Consider the following 22128-nt stretch of genomic DNA (forward strand, 5'->3'; position numbering starts at 1 on the left):
GGGAGAATCACCTGAGCCCGGAAGGCAGAGGTTGCAATGAGCAGAGATCATGCCACAGCACTCCAGCCCAGCCGACAGAGTGAGACCCTGTCTCAAAAAAAATAATTAAATAAATACAGATTTAAAGGGCATCCATTTTTTTTCAGTTGATAATGTAAAAAAAAGACAGTATTGAAATGGTTAAATTCCCAGGATCCTCGGTTCTTTAGAGATGGACTAAATGGCTGGTGTCATCACTTACAAAGGTGTCTTGAATTTGATGGAGGTTACAGCTCTGTCTCCCAGGCTGGAGTGCAGTGGTACAATCTTGGGTCACTGCAACCTCCATCACCCAGGTTCAAGCCATTCTCATGCCTCAGCCTCCCAAATAGCTGGGACTACAGGCACATACCACCATGCCTGGCTAATTTTTGTATTTGTGGTACAGACAGGGTTTCACCATGTTGGCCAGGCTGATCTTGAACTCTTGACCTCACATGATCTGCCCACCTGGGCCTCCCAAAGTGCTGGGATTACAGGCATGAGCCACCGAGCCCTGCATAACTGGTTTGATTTTATAATTCCTTTCTCCCGAGCAAAAAAAAAAAGAAGAAAACTCAGATTTTTCAAATTTCAGACAGGTGCTCTTTATTGCTTTTACTGAGATTTTTCCTTGCCAACCATTTCCTGGAATTTCTCCATTGATGCCTTTCATTGCTATTCTCAGCTTTTTGCTGAAGGTTTATTATGTGACTAAAAGTTGGTTGCAAAAAATGTCCCTACATATCACATTTTCCCAAAGTTCTGCTCTTTTTCCAATTCAAACTTCATGGTTTTACTTTTCCCTGCAATATAAGTAATCTCTCAGCTGCTAATTCACAAAACCTTAGAGTTGGTGACTTCTCTCCCTATCTAGTCGTTCTCTGAACTGACCAAAATAGGAAGGTTTCAAGCATCATCTTATGAAGACCCAATTTTCCCAAAGGACACTGTATAGGAGAGACAAGAGGATGTATTCTAGTCAAGGCAAGGCTTCTGCAGCAGTCAGCAAAGCAGCAGAGTAGTTTAGCACTAGCCAAAAGGATGATAGTGCTTTATCTACCTACATAGACAAAGTCACACCTGGAAAGAGGCAGAAATAGAATAACCCCTAGGCATTATTTCTTTTAGAATAGGAAGAAAGAAATTGAGGAAGACTGGGCCTTAGCTGATATGCATGGCAATTAATGAGCAGAGAGCAGTGCTGGTTACCATATTAGCTGAGGGACAAAATGTGTAAGGGAATGAAAAGAGGCAAATCTCCTCCCAACAATGGGACTTGGACTCAGTCAGATTTCCCAGAGTCCAAGCTCTTTGGACATTCAAGGAGAATTTTCTAAAGCTTTTGCTAAGTTGCTAAACCATTGTCCTCCAACAGTAAATAATTTATATCAACCTAGAGAATAATTGAGTCTTGTATCAAGACACAGTGAGGCAGAGCACTTATAAATGATGAATGAGCAGCAGGGCCAGTCACGCTGATGTAAACTCAAACCATGGTGGCCGCCATCCATTAGGAAGTTCCAAGTGGAATCCCTCCATAATGGGATTTTATACTTGTACTTGTGCCCAACCTTGCCACAGCAGAATCCCCGTTTGTGTGCCCAGAAGTGCAATCAAGGAGTCATCCCTGCACTATGGTCCTGTCTTGAATTTCTTGGGTATGCGTGACCTTGAGCCTGGGTACTTCCCTTCTTCATATCAGGACATTAAAGGGAAACAAGAAAATATATTTTCTTTTTTCATATTATGATCTCACAATTTTCACTGCTTCCTTTTTAATTTTTTAATAAAATACATTCATGTAATGCCAAAATTAAGACAATGTTTGGGAAAAACCCAAATACCCAATTTACCAGATCACTCTAAAAGCTAGCTGATCAATATGTCCCCCTTTTGTTTCTGCAAAATTAGATTCATAATGTATATGTGATCTGTTCATCTGCTGCTTTCACATATGATTATGGCAGGTATTTTCTCCTATAAGTTTCATAATAACAATTTTTTACAAAGGGTATATCAGCATATTGTTGGCCCTAATTTAGTAAATCATTTCCCTATTGTTCACCCAGGCTGAAAGAGTATCAGTACAAGACCAAAGAAACTTCCATTTGCTATTAAGTTTTGAGTTGGGAACTCTATTCGGAGAACAATTACTATGAAAGCTCTACATGACTCCTTCAGATGCAAGCTCAGCTGGCCAGCTCAGCTGGGATAAGCTCCTACTACAGAAAGGTATGGGGAAAATTCCAGAATCTGGTGATTCATCTTAGAGCTAGCACTAGGACAAAAGGATGAGGTTCCCACCTCAGGGACAAAATGAAAAACAAAACAAGAAAGCCACACCAAAGAACGAAAATTTTACCCATAATTAGTTGTGTTGAATATTGCTTGTTTTCCCCTTTTAGTTACTGGCATGTAAACTTTTAACATGAACAACAACAACAAAAAAAAACTTTAATCATTACTTTTTTTTGTTTTGTTTTGTTTTGTTTTGAGGCAGAGTCTCACTCTGTCACCAGATCTGATCACAGCTCACTGCAGCCTCAACCTCCCAGACTCATGTGATCCTCCTACCTCAGCCTCCTGAGTAGCTGGGACTACAGGCTCACACCACCACGCCCAGCTAACCTTTGTATTTTTGGTGGAGATCAGATTTTGCCATGTTGCCTGGGCTGGTCTTGAACTCCTGGGCTCAAGCAATCTTCTTGCCTCGGCCTCCCAAAGTGCTGGGATTATGGCATCCATGTAATTATTACATTTCTTTTTTTGTTATTCTTTTTTTCATTGGAAAAGGAATAATTGCACAAGATTTTTTTTAATCCAGACACAGTAAATTGTCTCAGATCTCGACCTCTATCCTTCTGGAATGTTTCTTTGTATATACATGCATATTTGCATATGATGTCCCTTTTTGTTTACACAAATAAGAACACACACTGTATTGCACTTGCCGTTTTTACTTGACCTCAGGTCTCAGATTGATTCATCTTGGCATATATAATCTACTTCATTATTTTTTATAAGAGCTGCATAGTTTTTCACTACATGAAAGTGCTATAACCATTTCCCTAGTGTGAGACATTTTCATAGTTTCTAGGGTTTTTTCATATCAAAAATAATGTTGTAGCCATAACACTTTTTGACAGATTCAAGGCAATCGAAAGTCCTAGATTTCCTGAACAGTCTTAAATTAATGTAATAAATGATTTTTAACAGAATAATTTATATAGATTCCAAAACGGCATTTGATAAAACTTAACATTTTATTCCTGATTCTTTAAAAAGAAATTTCAGTAAAGAAAAAATTATTTTTTTAATTTTTATGCTTAATGGGGAAATAATGGAAGCTTTTCCATTAGAGGCAGGAAAAAGACAAAGATACCCATTCGTGAGAATGGGTTATTGGTTAAATTGCTCTAGAATTACTAATGCAAAAGAAAGAAATAGAGGTATTAAAATAGAAAATAAGGAGGTAAAATTATCTTGACGTGCAGATGACTATTATACATCACGAAAAACACACAAAATCAACAGAAAAGCTTTTAGAGGGCCAGGTGTGGTGGCTCATTCCTGTAATCCCAGCACTTTGGGAAGCTAAAATGGGAGGATCGTTTGAGCCCAGGAGTTCCAGGCAGGAGTTGGAGACCAGCCTGGGCAACTTAGTGAGACCTCCATCTCTAAAAATAATTTAGAAATTAGCTGGGTGTGGTGGCATGCACATGTAGTCCCAGCTACCTGGGAGACTGAGGTAGGAGGATTGCTTGAGTCCAGAAGTTCAAGGCTGCAGTGAGCCTTGATCATACCATTGCACTCCATCCTGGGTGTCAAAGCGAGACCCTGACTCAAAAAAAAAAAAGAAAGGATCCAGCACAGTGGCTCATGCCTGTAATCCCAGCACTTTGGGAGGCCGAGGCAGGAGGATTACCTGAGGTCAGGAGTTTGAGACCAGCCTGGTCAACATGGTGAAACCCCATCTCTACTAAAAATACAAAAATTAGCGAGGCGTGGTAGCGCACACCTGTAATCCCAGCTACTTGGGAGGCTGAGGCAGGAGAACCACTTGAACCTGGGAGGGAGAGGTTGCAGTGAGCCAAGATCACACCACTGCACTCCAGCCTGGGCAACAGTGTAAAACTCCATCTCAAAAAACAAAATGCTTTTAGAAACAATAAGAACATACAGCAAAATGACTTTCACACCATTGATGAGTGGCAAACTGGCACAAGCCCTTGGGGGCAATTTGGACTATCTGTCAAAACCCATTGAGCCAGGAACCTTACTTCCCAAAATTTCTCCTTCAGATATACTGCCCCATGGTTCAGAGACACAGGTACAGGTATGTATATGTATATATGTTCATTAGAGCATTTTTTATAATAGCAAAAAGGCTGGAAACAACCGGTTTTATAAGGGGATGCCTATATACGTATGAGCTAGTATTTGGTATGAGTACAAAACATTTTTCGAAGAGTAGCCAAGAAAGTGGGATCAGTGAGTGTCTCTAAGGAATAAAACCTAGAAAGGATGAGAAAGAGCTTTGTTTTTTACCATATGCCTTTTGTATGATTGGAACTTGCCATGTGCTCCCAAAACGCATTAAAATGTTTTGTAGGACAAGTAAGACTTTTCTAATGGATAAATTTATTTTCATAAAATCCTAGATTAAACCAGAAGATTAATTTTTAGCTCAAAATAGATGGATCTAGACTGGGATTGGTGACTCACACCTCTAACCCCAGGCACTTTGGGAGGCTGAGGCGGGTGGATCACCTGAGGTCAAGAGTTCAAGACCAGCCTGGCCAACATGGCAAAACCCCGTCTCTACTAAAAATACAAAAATTAACCAGGATTAGTGGTGGGCACCTGTAATCCCAGCTACTCGGGAGGCTGAGGCACGAGAATCACTTGAACCCGGGAGGCAGAGGCTGTAGTAAGCTGAGATCATGTTACTGCACTCCAGCCTGAGTGACAGAGCAAGACTCCATCTCATAAATAAATAAATAAATAAATAGATGGGTGTCCTTCGTGCAGTACAGAAAAACCTCTCATTGGCATTAAGGAGAGGGAAACAACACCTAAGGAGTTTTTTTAGTGTTTTTGCTGTGGTTGTTTTAGACTTGATGGCTTTGAAATGGTGTAACTATGTCTACCCATCATCAACTTTACTGGTCAGTGTTTTTCAAATCCTGTGCCCAGATACCAATGCATATCACTGAGCAAGGTGAATTCAGGTCGGAACATAACCCAGGACCAACCTCGCTTTTTTGAGGGCTTACAGTGACCCAGTCAAATAGAGCAACACTGACTCAAAAAGCTTGGATCAGGCCAGGCCAGCAGGAAGGAGAATGAGAACCTTATCTGGGGTCTGTTCTGTTTGGTCCTGCTGGCTCTTCTGGTCACACTGACCACCATCAGTGACAACACAGTTCCACTCCAAACCTTTTTCATCTCACATGTTCTCCTCCTCTCATTTCTACTTCTAACATAGGGAGGGAAGCTTGGGCAATTCTGGTGAGTGGCAGGAGGAAAAGAGACAAGGGCATGTGGTGTTAGCAACAGAAAATTCTGCAGCTAAAAGCAATAACATTTTACCTTAAAATCACATGAAACTGAACTATATTTATCAGTTCCCAAACCCTCGTCCACTAACTAGGCTGCTACACCTGAATCACTGGGGAGCATCTTTAAATGCAAGAATTCTCAGGCTGTAGTCTGCTTCACTGGATCTGGAGAAGGACTGGGAAATCTACATTTTTAAGACGTTCCCCAGGTAACTCTGATGGGCAGCCAGGCTTGGCAAACATGGGCATAAATTATTCAGTTACACCCAAATAATTGTGACCCATATAACAGTCTAATAAATTTGGATGTGACCCCTTGGGGGAAAAATATCCCAGGAAAAATTGCTATCATAAAGGAATTAAATTAATCCTCAAGGGTATATAAATTAATCCCAGTAAACACATTACAGTTACTGCATTAACTAAAAAATTTTATCTGCCTACTCAATAATGAAATAAGCAGAGAGAGGACATTTTAAAGCCTGCAGGAGATATTATAATTCAAACACTAGCCTAGAACTGATAAGTATTTAATAGACAATCAATTTCATTTCATTCTACTTGAGAATGAATAAGGGCGTACGTTTCTACTTGGCAACATCGGAGTTTTTGAATCGAATTGGAAGCTTATGGTGTTGGTGAAATTAATGTGAATTTCTCCCTCAAGATGAGTATTAGCAACTTCATAACTAAAAGACAGCAGGTCATTTTTTCTCCTCACTGTAAACCACTTCACATGACTTGGTCTTTTGACTCTGCTCTGAAGTACAGTGCTGTGAACTTTTGTAGAGTCCTGTAAAATATACTTGTTCTCTAGAAACGGACAGATCTGTAGATGTCTGGTCCTGGTCCTCCTTAATTTCCTCCTGCTGAGAACCTTGCAAAACCTCACTACAAAGTAAGCCAAAGCAAGTTGGAAAAGTAGGTTCTTTTCATTCGTCAGCTTTCAGGACCACAACAAAAAGTATCTGCAGGCGGTAGGGGAGTTTGTGGTAAACACCCACAGGCAGTGAAAGTTTGTCATGGGTTTGTTTTCTCATCCTAAATTGAGTAAGATGTTTTATAAAGGATAAAATAATACAAGCCAAGAGAGCCTTCAGGGATTGAAAACATATGGAGAGATTCTTTTAATACAAATAGGGAATCTGGACTGTGAAAATTAGGTGTTCTCTGTTCTCAGAAGTGGGAGGACAATTCTGCCCAACTGCATGTGAAAATGTACTAGAGAAACGGGAGTTGACCAGAGAAACTGGTTGTCAGAGTTTAAACTGAGATTTTTCTTCTAAGAGAAATGGTAACTTTTTAAAAAGATTCTTTCACCCATTTCCAGACCTACTTCATGGCAGGATGCTTACCTTGGACGCTTACATTTGGTGTCAAAATGAAGGGGGGGCCTTTCCTGGATGTCACTGGGATGCCACAGCAGGCCTGTAGAGGTCACACTGCAGGAAAGACCTTGGACTTCCCAGGAGGAAAAGGGAAAGGACTGGGGATGAAAGATCAAGCTCCCAGACTGTGAGGCTGAGACCCCTGACAGCCACTCTTTTGGAAACAATGTCCTCAGAAGAGAGAGAACTAAGGTAGAGGAAATTCAAAAATTGCATGCTTTATTTCAAGACCAAAGGTGAAGGCTGCCACACAGGGATGTGTCATGCGAATGCCCCGAGCCTAGCCTCCCAGGAGCTGCCAACCTGCTTCTGGGCAGCTGTGATAACCTTCAGTGCAGACTGTCCACTGCTGGCTGAGGGCATTTTGCTTGAAGAAGGTGTCCTTTTTGGGGATGGGAAGAGAACAGTGTCTAAGTAAGGGAGGAGACCACCGCTCATATTGTCTTATGCCCAATTTCTGCCTCCAAAGAAAGAAAAAGTAAAAACTAAAAGGCAGAAATGAAATCCACAAGCAGACAGCCCGGCGCCACACCCTGGGCCTGGTAGTTAAAGATCGACCCCTGACCTAATCCGTTATGTTATCTATAGATTACAGACATTGTACAGAAAAGCACTGTGAAAATCTCTGTCCTATTTTGTTCCGATCTAATTACCAGTGCATGCAGCCCCCAGTCACGTACCCCCTGCTTGCTCAATCGATCACGACCCTCTCACGCGCACCCCCTTAGAGTTGTGAGCTCTTAAAAGGAACAGGAATTGCTCACTCGGGGAGCTCGGCTCTTGAGACAGAAGTCTTGCCAATGCCCCCAACCAAATAAACCCCTTCCTTCTTTAACTCGGTGTCTGAGGAGTTTTGTCTGAGGCTCGTCCTGCTACATAAGCAAAACATTTGAAGAGCAGTGATGCAGAGCCTCTGCCTCAGAGTAGAGCCACAGAGGGGCAGTGACAGGGACAGCCACCAGCAGCCTCCAGATCCATTCACAACCAACCAAGAAGGGGTTGGAACTGAGGACGACAACCCCCACACCATCACGTATGCACGTAAGAGGAGAGGACACCAGACCCCAATGGAAACTCTGGAGACTAGCATCCCAGTACCAACATCTTTTTTGTGATAATCTTGGCCTCCAACTGTCCCTCCTTTGGAGTGTGCATGTGTTGAGGAGAAAGGGGTAGATATAGTTTGCTAATGAATTTCTCATATTTCTGTATTTATAATGGACAGGAATATATAATCAAATATAAAGAAAGCATGATTCTTTGAAAATTATATAAGAATTTGTATATGAGAATTATGAAAATTCAGAGCCTTAGCTCTTTACTAAGCAAGAAAAATTACATCAGCTGGGCATGGTGGCTCGAGACTGTACTCTCAGCTACTCAGGAGGCTGAGGCAGAAGAATCGCTTAAGCCCAGGAATCCAAGACCAGCCTGGCCAAATAGAGAGACCCTGTCTCTGAAAAAATAATAATAACAAATAAAAATAAAATTATCCAGGCATGGTAGGTAGTGCACAACTGTAGTCTCAGCTACTTGGGAGGCTGAGGTGGGAGGTTTGCATGAGTCCAGGAGATCACAGCTGCAGTGAAGTATAATCATAACACTGCACTCCAACCTGGGCAACACAGCAAGACCCTATCTCAAAAGAAAAAGGAAGAAAAAGAGAGTACCTCAAGCTAGTCAATGCAAACTCCTTTTTTGTTGTTGTTTTTTCTGAGACAGGTCTCACTGTGTCACCCAGGCTGGAGTGCAGTGGCTCGATCACAGCTCATTATAGCCTCAACTTCCTGGTCTCAGCTTCCTGAAGTAGCTGGCACTACAGTCACCTACCACCATGCCTGATTTATTTTTTGTAGCTTTCGTAGGGTTTCACCACGCTACACAGTCTGGTCTCAAACTCCAGGGCTCAAGCAATCTGTCCACCTTGGCCTCCCAAAGTGCTGGGATTACAGGCGTGAGCTACTACGCCCAGCTTGGCAATGCAAACTTCTACCTCCCGTTTACATATACAGGTTTTTCCTGTAGTTTCTAGAAGCAAAATATTTACCCTGACTTCCAAGAGTTTTATTTTAGATGAAATGACAAAATGTCCATGTAATGATTACAGAACAGCATAAAGCAGAATGTAACCAGAACCTAAATGGGGCAGGTGTGGATTAAAGCCATGACAGTAATCTAGAGAAAGAAAACATCCCTGGAAGCTAAAGCTACTGCTACATTAAAAGATTTCATAGAAGTGGGACTTCAGTTGAGCTCTGAAAATAATTTAGTTAAATGTATACAGGAATTATGGCCGGGCACAGTAGTTTATGCCTGTAATCCCAGCACTGTAGAAGGCAGAGGCTGAGGTGGGAGGATTGCTTGAGCCTGGGAGGTCAAGGCTGCAGTGAGCTGTGATCACACCACTGCACTCCAGCTTGGGTGACAGAGTGAGACCCTGTCTCAAAAAAAAAAAAAAAAAAAGTATATGAGAATGAGATGGAAGTTTATCCAAGGAGAAGAAACAGCAAAAGTTCAGAGGTCAGGACAAGAGGGGCTGTGTGCAGGACTATATGTCTGCCTGGCTCTGTCCGCCTTCCATGCAATGGGCAGGAGTGTGCCCCATGTTGCCTGCTCACTATATGCCAGCCCCTGTGCCAGACACACTCACTTATTACCCTTCCTCACGGAAGCCTTTCCACACCAGAGTGGAAGGAAGGGCTCAGAGGGGTTCAGTAATTGGTCCAAGGTTGCATGTTAGTAAGTGGCAGAGCTAGGACTCTAACTGAAGTCAACCAAGTCCAGAGCCTATACTGGTAACTCCAACACTTTTACATGAATCCATGGTTGGGTGGCCAGTTGGCAGCAGTGAGCAGCATAAAGCCTAAAGATATGTGTTTTGGGTCAGAACAATGTGTAGAAAAGCATGTTGACTTGGCTGGGATAGGCTGGCTGCCCAATCAGCTTAATTCCTGTTTCCCACCCTCCCAGTTTCACATGCTCATGCTACCTGTCCAGGAAATCCTGCCTAAGGTGCCCAGCTGACACTGAGGCACATGAGGGAAAATGGAAAAGAAAGAGCCCATTCTTTTTTTTTTTTTTTTTTTTTTTTTTGAGACAGAGTCTCATTCTGTTGCCTAGCCTGGAATGCAGTGGCACGACTTTGGCTCACTGCAACCTCCACCTCCCGGGTTCAAGCAATTCTCCTGCCTCAGCCTCCCACGTAGCTGTGGTTACAGGTGCCCACCACCATGCCTGGCTAATTTTTGTATTTTTTTTAGTAGAGATGGGTTTTCACTATGTTGGTCAAGCTGGTCTCAAACTCCTGAACTCAGGTGATCTGCCACTCCCCCAGAAACTCCTAATCATCCTTCAAGTTTCGGCTCAGAAGTAGTGAAAATAATAATCATAAATCACATTTCCCTATTCGACTCTGTCTTAGCTTACTATGTAATTTCCTTGATAGTTCTCATCAAAGTCTTTCATGATCTAATTGTGTCATTATTTGATGAGCACCTATCTATCCCACTGAAAATTACACTGAGGGCTAAGACCATTTGCTTCACTCAGACTTGTGTTTGTAGCTTACTACCATGTCTGGCACCTAGTAGGTACTCAGTATTATTGGATGAATTCAAAGGTTTCCGTTTACTGAGCACTTAACAATGCGTCAGGTACTGCTATGTGCTCCTGACACATGATCTGTTTTAATTTTCCCAACAACCTTCTGAGGTAGGTGTCAAGGCTCATCGAGGACTCAGGGATTTGTCAGGGTCACACAGCTAATGAGTGTGGGTGCTTGGATTCAAACATGAGTTTGTCTGCCTCTAGATCTCAGCTCTCACCCATGATATTATACACCTACTGTTTGACATAGTCAGCTTCCGTAACTGTTACCTTCTTGGACACCCTCTTCCTAGAATTAATTGTTTCCTTCACTGTCTTTTTCTCATAACATTTCAAATATTCTTCCATTGCCACACTACTACATTGCATCAGGATTTAAATATGTGTCTGGGAGCCCCATGAGTGCATGGACCATGTTTTATTAAACCAGCGGGCCCATTCTAACCACACAGTCCATATGCAGGTGTGATTACAGTACAGGATAAGTGCCTGATTAACCCAGCATCAGTCCCCTTGATCCATCACTGTGGAGGGAGAGGGAGATACCATTAACCCAAGTGGACAAATTGACTAAGGAACAGATGGAGAGCTCAGAGGCAGACCCACCAGATACAGAAACCTAGAATATAAGAGGTGCACTGGGAAAAGGATGGAGCCAGCACATTCAGTGGTCTGTGTAACAAAGGAATGAAATTAGACCCCGTATCATACATGATACATAAAAAATAATTCTAAATGGGCTGGGAGCTGTGGCTTATGCCTGTGACGCCAGCACTCTGGGAGGCCAAGGCGGGCCGATCACCTGAGGTCAGAAGTTCAAGACCTACATGGTGAAACCCGTCTCTACTAAAAATACAAAATTAGCAGGGTGTGGTGGCTGGCATCTGTAATCCCAGTTACTCGGAAGGCTAAGGCAGGAGAATCACTTAAACCTGGGAGGAGGAGGTTGCAGTGAGCCCAGATTACACCATTGCACTCCAGCCTAGGCTACAAGAGGGAAACTCCATCTCAAAAATAATAATTCTAAATGGACTGAAGACTTCCATGTGAAAAATAAAACTTTCAAACATATAAAATGAGGAGTAATCACAATGACAATCAAAGAAATTAAAATCAAGGCTATTGTAAGATATTCATTTTAAAGCCACTGAATTGGCAAAAATAAAGAAATCTGTTAATACTCAGTATTGGCAAAACCATGGATCACTAGGAATTCTTAATCCACTGTTGATGGTTTTATATATATATTAGCAAACCACTTTAGAAAAAAGTTTGGCAATATCTAAAGAATTACATTTATACTATAAAATATATGTAGCACAAAATGAATTAACAGGTACAGCTGCTGTAGAAAATAGTATGATTCTTCAAAATTTTAAATTTAAATTTTTTTATTTTAAATAAAAAATTCTTCAAAAATTTAAACACAGGATTACCATACAATTCCACATCTGGGTATATACCCAAAAGAAGTGAAAGCAGGAATAAGAACATACATTTGTACGCTTATGTCATAGCATTATTCACAATAGCCATAAGGTGGGAGCAAACCAAGTGTCCATCAATGGATGAATGGATAAACGAACTGTGGTGTGTGCGTGTGTGTGTGTGTGTGTATGTGTATGATGGAATATTATTCAGCCTTAAGTTAAATGGATGAACCTGAGGACGTTATGCTAAGTATGCTTCTCCCATAGCCAGGATTCATGGATCCAGGAATCAAGGGGTGGAAGTGGAAGCGGCACCACTCACCATTACCTCAAGTGATCCACTAGCAAAATTTGTGCTTCCTGTTCCTGTGACATTACATTCTGCTGGCCTAGAGGTCTTAGTTCCAGAGAGAGGAATGCTGCCACCAGGAGATAAAACAACGATTCCATTAAACTGGAAAGTTACGAGTGCCACCTGGACACTTTGGGATCCTCCTGTCTTTAAGTCAACAGGCTAAGGGAGTTACAGTGTTGGCTGGGGTGATTGACCCAGACTATCAAGATGAAATCAGTCTACTACTCCACAACAGAGGTAAGGAAGAGTATGCATGGAATACAGGAGATCCATTAGGGCCTCTCTTAGTATTACCATGCCCTGTGATTAAGGTCAATGGGAAACTACAACAGCCCAAGCCAGGTAGGGCTACAGATGGCCCAGACTCTTCAGGAGTGAAGGTTTGGGTCACTCCACAAGGAAAAAAAAAAAAAAAATACGACCTGCCGAGATGCTTGCTGAAGGCAAAGGGAATACAGAATGAGTAGTAGAAGTAGTAGTCATCAATACCAGCTATGACCATGTGATCAACTGCAGAAACAAGGACTGTAATTGTCATGAGTATTTCCTCCTTCTTTGCTAAAAACATGTTTGTGCATGTATACACTTATGCTAATTTTATTTTACTATATTTCCTATTTCCTTTATCATGTGACATAAGATTTGTTGACCTCATATCAGCATTTAAGTATTGTTAACTTTATGTAATAATATTTTGGTTGGGGATTGGTATGTTTCTGGTTGTATGAAGGATAGTTGTATTATGTTAAGCATAACTATGACCTTATTATTGTCTTTATTTGAAGACTACGTATGATCTCAGGAGATGTGTATGGGTTCAAGTTGACAAGGGGTGGACTTGTGATGGTTAATACTGAGTGTCAACTTGATTGGATTGAAGGATACAAAGTATTGATCCTGGGTGTGTCTGTGAGGGTGTTGCCAAAGGAGATTAACATTTGAGTCAGTGCTTCAAACTATACTACAAGGCTACAGTAACCAAAACAGCATAGTACTGGTACCAAAACAGAGAGATAAACCAATGGAACAGAACAGAGCCCTCAGAAATAATACCACACATCTACAGCCATCTGATCTTTGACAAACCTGACAAAAACAAGAAATGGGGAAAGGATTCCCTATTTAATGAATGGTGCTGGGAAAATTGGCTAGCCACAAGTAGAAAGCTGAAACTGGATCCTTTCCTTACTCCTTATACGAAAATTAATTCAAGATGGATTAGAGACTTAAATGTTAGACCTAAAACCTTAAAAACCTTAGAAGAAAACCTAGATAATACCATTCAGAACATAGGCATGGGCAAGGACTTCATGTCTAAAACACCAAAAGCAACAGCAACAAAAGCCAAAATTGACAATGGATCTAATTAAACTAAAGAGCTTCTGCACAGCAAAAGAAACTACCATCAGATTGAACAGGCAACCTACAGAATGGGAGAAAATTTTTGCAATCTACTCAGCTGACAAAGGACTAATATCCAGAACCTATAAAGAACTCAATCAAATTTACAAGAGAAAAACAAACAATCCCATCAAAAAATGTGCAAAGGATATGAACAGACACTTCTCAAAAGAAGACATTCATATAGCCAACAGACACATGAAAAAATGCTCATCATCACTGGCCATCAGAGAAATGCAAATCAAAACCACAATGAGATGCCATCTCACACCAGTTAGAATGGCAATCATTAAAAAATCAGGAAACAACAGGTGCTGGAGAGGATGTGGAGAAATAGGAACACTTTTACACTGTTGGTGGGACTGTAAACTAGTTCAACCATTGTGGAAAACAGTATGGTGATTCCTTAAGGATCTAGAGCTGGAAATACCATTCGACCCAGCCATTCCATTACTGGGGATATACCCAAAGGATTATAAGTCATGCTGCTGTAAAGACACATGCACACGTATGTTTATTGTGGCACTATTCACAATAGCAAAGACTTGGAATCAACCCAAATGTCCATCAGTGACAGACTGGATTAAGAAAATGTGGCACATATACACCATAGAATACTATGCAGCCATTAAAAAGGATGAGTTCGTGTCCTTTGTAGGGACATGGATGCAGCTGGAAACCATCATTCTGAGCAAATTATCGCAAGAACAGAAAACCAAATACTGCATGTTCTCATTCATAGGTGGGAATTGAACAATGAGATCACTTGGACACAGGAAGGGGATCATCACACACCGGGTCCTATTGTGGGGAGGGGCGGGGAAGGATAGCATTAGGAGATATACCTAATGTAAATGACGAGTTAATGGGTGCAGCACACCAACATGGCCCATGTATACATATGTAACAAACCTGCACATTGTGCACATGTACCCTAGAACTTAAAGTATTAAAAAAAAAAATTTGAGTCAGTGGACTGGGAAAGGCAGACCCACCCTTAATCTGGGTGGGCACCATCTAATCAGCTGCCAGCACAACTAGAATATAAAGCAGACAGAAAAATATGAAAAGACTAGACTAGCTTAGCCTCCCAGACTACATCTTTCTCCTGTGCTGGATGCTTTCTCCCCTCGAACATTGGACTCCAAGTTCTTCAGTTTTCGTACTTAGACTGGCTCTCCTTGCTCCTGAGCTTGCAGATGGCCTATTGTGGGACCTTGTGGTCAGGTGAGTTAATACCTAATAAACTCATATATATATGAGTTTATTATATATTATATGTAATTATATTATATATTAATTATATAATATATTAATATATATTATATATTATATATTTTATACATATATATATATATATAGCTATCCTATTTGTTCTGTCCCTCTAGAGAACCCTGACTAATACAGATGGGTACAGAGTTTCAGGTGGGGAAGATTAAAACATCCTGGAAACGGATGGTGGTGATGGTTACACAACAAAAATGTGAATATACTTAATGCCACTAAACTGGACACTTAAAAATGGTTAAAGTTGTAAATTTTAGGTTGTGTATGTTTTACCACAATAAAAAAATAGAAAAAAAAGAGTGAATAATATACTCATTCTCCTATTAATGGACATTTGGGATATGTCCAGTTTGGTTTGCTTGTTTTTGTTATTGCAGACAATGCTACCATGCACAATCTTTACATGTCTCCTGGTACACATGTGCAAGAGATTCTGTAGAGTATACAACTATAAGTGGAATTTCTGGGTCAACTTTACTATGCCAAATTTGTTTCCAAAATGGTCATATTAAATTAAATAATTTACATCATACAAATAATAATTTGTAAAAGATGTTCAGGAAATGTTAAATACAGCCAAAAGGAGGTAGGTGAATCTCTCAACCTGCCCAACCATTTAAAATTACATTGCCCAGAAAAGGGAGCTCTGACCAGACTACACCCACCATATTTCATTTCTTTGCTGGGCATCCATTTTAAGACCATTGGCTAATTGATGCCCATCTCATGGTGGACCTCCAGAATGTGTAAAGCAGATTCACAAAACACTGGTAACTAACTTGTTTGAGTCGAATGAGACTGAACACCCACACACAAGTTACATGAAGGGGATTTATTACTTCAGACAGGCATCGAAGACAACAGAAGCCCAGGATTCAGGGTGAGCTGGTTCCCCAGGGCTCAGGAAAGCTGCCCGGAGTGGATGGAGTCTCCCACATGTGCTTCACTTGCCCAGCAGCTGAAGGTCCCCCAAAAAGCGACCTCCCTGGGTTTTATACCCCAGGGAACATGAGTTGCTGGGATAAAGCATTGAAGGACATCCTGTTTCTAGTGGGGGAGCTGGAGAGAATTCAGGCTGTTCCAGTCAGTCCCTCCCCATCTCGGGATGCTGCACTCCCAGCACTTTCTACAGTTATTCTTGAGAACTGCAAGCAAGAAAGTCAGGGAGAACTGGGCCCGTCCAAGGCCACCCAGAAAACTGTCCTGCATGATGGTAAAAGATCTGGAAACTCTGCCAGGGAGGAATGGGTGCTGGTCTGGAAAAGTGCATGTGGGCCTTTTGGAGAGCCTGGTTCAGAAGCACAGCTACTGCTATTGCTTAGCTGAAGCACAGCTTTATGGGAAGTTCACCCTCTTTGATTAAGTGAGCAACTTCAGAAGCACCCAGATCTACAGAACTAGCCTGGAAAAGGAAAAGGGAGAGTATGGGAAACATAAGTCCTAACTTCAAATCTTAGAAAGCCTGCTTTATAGAAGTGAGATTCACTGTGAGAAGTTCCAGAGATCAGGCCTCATGGTTAGAAGCCACAGGAGGACTTTATAAACTTCGAGCAAGGCAAGCATCCATGAGCTAGGCTGCCTGTGAGGTCCCGGACATGTTCAACCATCTAGACTGTCAAAGAATCAATTGCAGGACTCGAAGCAGGGGAAGCTGGAGGAGATGCCAGCTAAGGTCCTCGCCTGCTCTGTGACAATGATTCAAATGCATCCAGGTGGTAGACACCCCACCTGCCAGGAACAGCTCTCAGTCTCAGAACCACTCAGTCAACACTTATTTTGAGTTGGATTTTCTAATTATTCTAGAACTTATTTGGATCTTGCCATGAACCAAATTAGCCCTTTCCACATTAGCTGCAGTCCCTGGAGTATTAAAAATGCTGCCAAGCCTTAGGTTTTACCACTTATAGAGTAAGCCTTGTGTTCTAATAAAATGCTTAGAGCAGATACATGCATCTTTTTTCTATATTCTAAACAGTACATAGTTTGCCACCTCTCCTATAAATGGGTCTCCCATCTTTTCAAGATTTTCTCCCATAAGCACTTGAAAGCACTTCCATAAGCCCACAAGATACTGAATTGAAAGATTTATATAAACACCTGCAGGCAGATCTCTTTTGATACTTGTCCAAAGCACAATCATGAAGAAGGGACCACAAAATAAGTCAGCTAATTACATGTCACTTTAAAACCACTGGATGTAGACTAAAGGCTGCTGAAAGGTTTTGAGCAATACTGACTCTGCCTTGGACACCGTGAGTAATATGATGCATGCTACTCATGTCTTTTCCTGGGCACCTCAATCTGGCAACTTCTTTTCTAAGCAGTAATTAAATCAGTGAAAATTGTATATAGTCATGTGAGTGGCAAAAATTTTTAGCAGCAATCATGAAACCAACCCCCCCCACACACACACACACCGCTCAATACACTTTAAAAATCTACAATTGGCAAATGTGAAATGTCAGATCCATGCTAATTTATTTTGCAAGCTACTCCAAGGAAGCCAGACATCAGCCCGTCCCCTGCTGTTAGATGAAAGGTTCCAGAAAGTCCTGCATAGTTGACGGCAGGATGCAGTGGGCTCTCGCCTCCCTTCCCGGGCACCATTTGGGTGGCATCATTGTGAAATGCTCTTTCTGCTGCTGGTACTGGCATCCTGTTAAATCTCGATTTGACACTGTGGTGTGTGCTGAGTCACAGCAGGTGCAAGACTTAGGTAACTGCTTTGTGCCCACATTTGAATATTTCAGCTCGTGAGCAAGTTGGCTCAGGTGTGCTTCCTGATTAGCCATGGTTTTCTCAACCCAAGAGCGGTTGACTACCCAGCGTGACCTGAACTGGTTGCTTCATCAAATATTGACAGCATGTTTGAAGTTCTCCTTTTATTCTTACGAGGCAATTTCCTTCTGTGGTACTTTCCTTCAGAAAGTACTGTTTCAAGCAGTACCCAGACCTGGCCCTGAAATCATGTCTGCAGATGTCATGGAAGGGAGGCAGGCCTTGTATTTGGCCTTAGTAGCACCCCACCACCTTGTTTCTCACCCAGATTGCCAAGCACAGAGAAGCACATACCTCCTCTGTGAACAGGGAAAATAACCAGCTGACTCAGATTCGCAAAGAACTTAGCAACAAATAATGAGAGCTTTAGCATCTCATGCTTGCTAAGTGGGCAGGACCAAACAGATACCGTACCACTTTTTTTGTTTTTAGAGACAAGGGTCTTGCTATGTTGCCCAGGCTGGAGTGGAGTAGTGCAATCATAGCTCATTACAGCCTCGAACTCCTGGACTCAAGCAATTCTTCTGCCTCAGCCTCTTGAGTAGCTGGGTCCACAGACATGTGCCACCATTTTGTCGGACTTGTACCTACTTTTTAAGGTTAACAATGATGATGAATTGGAAGGTGGCTCTCAGACTGACACAGGGACTGAGGCTGCTAATTAGAGAATGCCAAAGCAGTCTGTTAGAAACAATCAAGGCTTACTAGACACCCATGAGGTTTGCCTTTAACACACCAAGCTGCTGTGTGACTTCACAATGGAACCAAGGATGAACCAAGGGCTCAGCTTCACGCTACCCCTCGCTGGACTGGCCCAGAGGTGCTGCTGAGAGAAGACAGAGGGACATAGAAGTAAGAGGTGGGAAGAACTAGAAGCCCAATATTCATGATGATTTTGTGCAGAAGTATAGAGCTGAGGAATGACCCAGAGGATGTGAGACCCTGTCTCTAAAAATAACAATAAAATAAGGAGTGCAGAGGCACAACCATAGCTCACTGCAGCCTTGAACTCCTGGCCTCGAGTCATCCTCCCGCCTCAGCCTCACAAGTAGCTGGGACCACAGGTGCACACCACCATGTCCAGGTGATGGTTTTCTTAGATTTTTTGAGAGATGAAGTCTCAAACTCCTGGGCCCAAGTCATCCTCCCACCTTGGCCTCCCAAAGTGCTGGGACTGCAGGCATGAGCTACAACACCTAGCTTCAACAAAATTTTTCTTAAACAAAAATCATCAGTATATTTCTAGAGTCCCAAGTGTAAGGGGCCAGATTTTTCCAAGACAAAAGTGAAAATGGATGGTATCAGGAGGGGGCAATAGTAGTTGCTTGGCCTGGCATTAGAGCTCCAGATTACCATGAGAGGGGAGTAAAGTGGGGCTGGAGACACTGCACTGGGCAGCTGGCATGGTACTGGCACAGAAGGCCGGATTCCTGCCCTGAAAAGCTGGGGCAGTGACTGCACAGAGCCCCTGGTGCAGACAGGCCAGGCAGCCGGCCGCCGCAAACTTCTGAACCCCTGGGACTTTGAGGCACTTGGCACTCTCCCCACCCCACTTTCATCGAACTATTATCAAGAGGAAGGAAAAATGTATTTCAGAATCCCAAGAAAACTCCAGAATGAGCCAAATCTTCTTTTCTTGTATATATACATAAAAAAAAAAAAAAGCAAAAGCAAGCTGAGTGATCAGAAAATGAAAAATTATAACCTGACATTAAGTTTGAAACTTTTGTGAGTGACCTGAAGAGAGAGAACAGGATGGGAGATACATGGGGGCCTCTAGAAAGGAGGCCACCAGGAGAAATCAAGTAACCTAGAGACACAGATATGAGCCGGCCATCACCCCCTTCTTACCCGGAAGAGAGCAGCAAACCATGACCTAGGCCTGGGAAGGAGGTCTATGACCCTCCTTATCCTCGAAATAGCTGTCTGTGGGGACGAGGACCACAGCTTTCCCTCACTCCTCACTGGCGGCTATGTCTGCTCCCTCCCTGCCTCGGCTCCTGTCCACCTGCCCTGGAGCACCCCCTCCTTACCATGGCTTATCCAGCTTGCACTCAGCTCTCGGACACCTTATTGAAGTTACGGTCCTTTCTTCAGAGTGCACCGGGCTGAAATCACTGATCTGTCCTCTAAACCCACAATTTGATATTAACAGGTAACCCTCAGCATTTGACCTTGTGCCAGGCACTGTTCTAAGTGCTTTTACGCATCTCAACTCCTTTAATCCTCATAACAACACTATGAGGGAAGTATTTGTCTCCACTTTATAGATGGGGAGCCTGGGACACAGGGAGGTAGAGCAACTTGCCTGAGGTCACACACCTGGGCTAGGATTTGAACCCTGGAAGGCTGGCATCAGCATCTATAGTTTTAATCACTCCATTATCCTGGCTCTCCATTTCAACCTGTCCTATAGTGTTAGATATTAGGATGTGTCCGTTAATGTTTAGGCCCTGCTATTTTTTTTTTTTATGACAGAGTCTCACTCTATCGCCCAGGCTAGAGTGCAGTGGCGCAATCTTGGGTCACCGCAACTTCTGCCTTCCAGGTTCAAATGATTTTCCTGCCTCAGCCTCCCAAGTAGCTGGGATTACAGGAGCCCACCATCACGTTAATTTTTGTATTTTTAGTAGAGACAGGGTTTCGCCATCTTGGCCAGGCTGGTCTCGAACTCCTGATCTCACGTGATCTGGGCCTCCCAAAGTGCTGGGATTACAGGTGTGAGCCACCACGCCAGGCCAGGTACTATTATTTTAGCCAAAGAAGCCTCCCATAAGCATACTCAGCCCTGCCTAATTTCTGAGCCCATCAGGACCAAGGCAGTTCATTGCTGGGATCCTGGCACCCTGTTCAGCTCTTACCAGGTCCCTTCCCCAGGGCCTTGGCCCTGACTCTGTATTGCCAGCTCCTGGCTGGGGTCCTATCAAAGCAAACCTCTTACCTGGGACCACCATGCTGCACCTGGGCTGACTTTGAGTCCCATCTCTATATGGAATCCTGGTTACTTCACAGCAGTCACAGGACTCGACCCTCTTAATCGTAAGTTGGCCCAGGATCCCCATTTTCCCTCACACCGGACTACTCACACCTCATCTTCTCCCCAGCGTCCTCCCACTCCCCATGAGCCCCTGCTTCCCTGCAGAGCCCACCTGAATTATGACAAGCTCAGATATCCTATGAGGGCAGGGCTCTTGTCCATGAGGTCAGCACTCCGCACAGCTAGTGGACTGGTCCTGGCTCTTTAAAAGCAAACTGGTGGCCGGGCGCGGTGGCTCAAGCCTGTAATCCCAGCACTTTGGGAGGCCGAGACGGGCGGATCACGAGGTCAGGAGATCGAGACTATCCTGGCTAACACGGTGAAACCCCGTCTCTATTAAAAAAATACAAAAAATTAGCCGGGCGAGATGGCGGGCGCCTGTAGTCCCAGCTACTCGGGAGGCTGAGGCGAGAGAATGGCGTAAACCTGGGAGGCGGAGCTTGCAGTGAGCTGAGATCCGGCCACTGCACTCCAGCCTGGGCGACAGAGCGAGACTCCGTCTCAAAAATAAATAAATAAATAAATAAATAAATAAAAATAAAAAAAAATAAAATAAAAGCAAACTGGTAAGTGAAACACAATGAGAGTGGACGCTTCTTCCTAAAGGCCACATGAAAGAAACACTACGAAATCCCTGCCTTTAGAAAGTCAGTCAAGGGGCAGATGCAGTGGCTCATGCCTATAATCCCAGCACTTTGGGAGGCCGAAGCAGGCAGATCACAAGGTCAGGAGTTCAATACCTGCCTGGCCAACATGGTGAAACCCCATCTCTACTAAAAATACAAAAATTAGTTGGGCATGGTGGCGGGCGCATGTAATCTCAGCTACTCAGGAGGCTGAGGCAAGAGAATCGTTTGAACCCAGAAGGCGGAGGTTGCAGTGAGCCGAGATTGTGCAATTGCATCCCAGCTTGGGCAATAGGGCGAGACTCCTTCTCAAAAAATAAATAAATAAATAAATAAATAAATAAATAAATAAATAAATGTCAAGGCCTCTACTACATCACTTCTCCAATGTCTCATTTGCTATCAGCTAACCATAGTGTGCAAGCGGTGACAGAGTTGACAGCACTGTGACTCAGGGAAACAGAACGGGAATGGTTCCCTAGGTGTGCTTCAGAGATTATGTGGAGGAAAGCAGTGAAGACAGAGAGTAACTATATCTAGTACTAGCATCCCTGGGTGCACCCTAAGGTGGCATTTCTTGAAGGTTTATCACAGGGGCTACCAGCAAGCACTGTAAGATTGAGGTGTTACATGAAATT

General features: G+C 42.9%; 1 long non-coding RNA gene across 1 annotated transcript; it reads right to left on the reverse strand.

Moving 5' to 3' along the window:
- Nucleotides 1-717: 717 nt before the first annotated feature.
- Nucleotides 718-20946, reverse strand: LOC117072504. Its single transcript, XR_004432823.1, has 3 exons — nucleotides 20769-20946; nucleotides 18564-18653; nucleotides 718-968 (listed from the first exon to the last, which is right to left on the reverse strand). It is a non-coding gene; the product is annotated as an uncharacterized LOC117072504 (long non-coding RNA).
- Nucleotides 20947-22128: the final 1182 nt, after the last annotated feature.

The sequence above is a fragment of the Trachypithecus francoisi genome, unplaced genomic scaffold (genome assembly GCF_009764315.1).
Source record: "Trachypithecus francoisi isolate TF-2019V2 unplaced genomic scaffold, Tfra_2.0 Lachesis_group4, whole genome shotgun sequence".
In the NCBI taxonomy this organism is placed as follows: Eukaryota; Metazoa; Chordata; class Mammalia; order Primates; family Cercopithecidae; genus Trachypithecus; species Trachypithecus francoisi.